We start from the raw sequence: 3,171 nt of genomic DNA on the forward strand, positions 1-3,171 counted from the left end.
GAGATGCTTCTCCCATAGAAGTCGGGAGTAGGTGCAGTAAAGTCACCCAGCACCTTCCTTGCATTGTTGGCATTGTTGTTGTTTTTGGCTGCCATGTCTTCTTCTTGTTTGAAGAGTTCTGTTAGGTCCTCTCCAAAGAGTTGTGCTTTAGCTTCCCTTAGCTTTCGCTTCAAGGTCCTTTCAGGTTCACGATCAGCCTTAACAAGAATGCTTTTGTCTTTGCTCCTGCTCATATGAAAGAGAAGAGAACAAGAAAGTATGGGAATCCTTTATGTCATAGTATAGAGATTCCTTGAGGTGTTAGAGGAAAAGAAGAATAGAAGGAGGAGGTAGAAGAATTCGAACTTATCAAGAGGGATAGAGTTCGAATTGTGCATTGAGGAGGAGTGTTAGTCCATAAATAGAAGGATGTGAGAAGAGGGAAAGAATTTTTGAAATTAAAGTAAAAGATTTTGAAATTAGAAATCAAAAAGATCTGATTGAAAATTATTTTGAAAAAGATGTGATTAAGAAGATATGATTGAAAAGATATGATTAAAAAATAGTTGAAAAAGATTTGATTTTTAAAATTAATGACTTAGCTAACAAGAAATTTTAAAAGATATGATTCAGACATTAAACCTTTCTCAACAGAAAAGGCAGCATACTTGAAATGTTTGAATCAAATCATTATTTGTTAGCAAGTATTTTTGAAAAATGGAAAGAAATTGATTTTGAAAATATATGATTGAAAATATATGATTTGAAAAAGATTTGATTTTGAAAAATTATGAAAACTTAAAAAAAAATTGAATTAAAAATAAAATCTTCCCTCTTGTGCCATCCTGGCATTAAACGCCTAGAATGGTATACATTCTGGCGTTTAACGCCCAAAATGCTACCCTTTTGGGCGTTAAACGCCCAGCCAAGTACCCTGGCTGGCATTTAAACGCCAATTTTCCTTCTTCATTGGGCGTTTTGAACACCCAGCTTTTTCTGTGTAATTCCTCTGCTGTATGTTCTGAATCTTCAATTCTCTGTATTATTGACTTGAAAAGACACAAATTAAAAACAATTTTGAATTTTTAATGATGAGGAATAATCAAAATTCCACTAAGATCGAATAAACAATGCATGCAAGACACCAAACTTAGAAGTTTGTATACTACTGACACTAACAAATTGAGAATGCATATGAGAAACAACAAAACACTCAAGACAAGAGAATTTAAAGATCAGAGCAAGAAAATTATCAAGAACAACTTGAAGATCATTGAGGAACATAATGCATGTAATTTTTGAAAATTAGAAGAATGAAGACATGCAGTTGACACCAAACTTAAAGTTAGACACTAGACTCAAACAAGAAACATAAAAATATTTTTGATTTTAAGATTTTATAAATTTTTTTGTGCTTTTTCGAAAATTATATGGAAAAGAGGATAAAGAGATTCAAAATTTTTAATAAGAATTCCAGAAATCATGCAATGTTAGTCTAAAGCTTTGGTCTAAAGAAATTAGACATCGCTAGCCAAGCTTCAGCAAGACATTACATTCAAGAGCTAAATTGATGAGAATCAATCAGCATTGGTGATGATAAAAACATCACCTTGAAACTCTAGCATTCATTCTTAAAAATTCTGAAGAAAAATACCTAATCTAAGCAACAAGATGAACCATCAGTTGTCCAAACTCAAACAATCCCCGGCAACGGTGCCAAAAACTTGGTGCACGAAATTGTGATCATCAATGGCGCCATCAACATGGTATGCTCAATTGCAATCTCAACTCTTTATCACAACTTCGCACAACTAACCAGCAAGTGCACTGGGTCGTCCAAGTAATAAACCTTACGCGAGTAAGGGTCGATCCCACAGAGATTGTTGGTATGAAGCAAGCTATGGTCATCTTGTAAATCTCAGTGAGGCGGATTCAAATGGTTATGGAGGATTGATAATTAAAAGATGAATAAAACATAAAATAAAGATAGACATACTTATGTAATTCATTGGTGAGAATTTCAGATAAGCGTATGGAGATGCTTTGTCCCTTCCGTCTCTCTGCTTTACTACTGTCTTCATCTAATCCTTCTTACTCCTTTCCATGGCAAGCTGTATGTTGGGCATCACCGTTGTCAATGGCTACAGTCCCATCCTCTCAGTGAAAATGTTCAACGCGCTTTGTCACAGCACGGCTATTCATCTGTCGGTTCTCGATCATGTCGGAATAGAATCCAGTGATTCTTTTGCGTCTGTCACTAATGCCCCACAATCGCGAGTTTGAAGCTTGTCACAGTCATTCAATCCCTGAATCCTACTCAGAATACCACAGACAAGGTTTAGACCTTCTGGATTTTCAAGAATGGCCGCCAATGGATTCTAGCTTATACCACAAAGATTCTGATTAAGGAATCCAAGAGATAAACATTCAAGCCTTGTTTGCATGTAGAACGGAGGTGGTTATCAGGCACGCGTTCATAAGTGAGAATGATGATGAGCGTCACATAATCATCACATTCATCATGTTCTTGGGTGCGAATGAATATCTTAGAACAAGAATAAGCTGAATTGAATGGAAAATAGTAGGAATTGCATTAATGCTCGAGGTACAGCAGAGCTCCACACCTTAATCTGTGGTGTGTAGAAACTCCACCGATGAAATTACATAAGTGATAATGGTGATCATTGGCTTCGGCCCCAGAGAGGGAACCAGAAGAACCAAGATGAAAATACAATAGCAAAAGGTCTTATTTATAGAGAACTAGTAGCTTAGGGTTTATAGAAATGAGTAATGACATAAAAATCCACTTCCGGGCCCACTTGGTGTGTGCTTGGGCTGAGCATTGAAGTTTCCATGTGTAGAGACTTTTCTTGGAGTTAAACGCCAGCTTTTGTGCCTGTTTGGGCGTTTAACTCCTACTTCTGTGCCAGTTCCGGCGTTAAACGCTGGGAATTCTTGAGCTGATTTGGAACGCCAGTTTGGCCATCAAATCGCGGGTAAAGTATGGACTATTATATATTGCTGGAAAGTCCAGGATGTCTAATTTCCAACGCCATTGAGAGCGTGCCAATTAGGTTTCTGTAGCTCCAGAAAATAAACTTCGAATGCAAGGAGTTCAGAATCCAACAGCATCTGCAGTCCTTTTTCAGCCTCTGAATCAGATTTTTGCTCAGGTCCCTCAATTTCAACCAA

This window comes from Arachis duranensis, chromosome 4 (genome assembly GCF_000817695.3).
Source record: "Arachis duranensis cultivar V14167 chromosome 4, aradu.V14167.gnm2.J7QH, whole genome shotgun sequence".
Lineage (NCBI taxonomy): Eukaryota > Viridiplantae > Streptophyta > Magnoliopsida > Fabales > Fabaceae > Arachis > Arachis duranensis.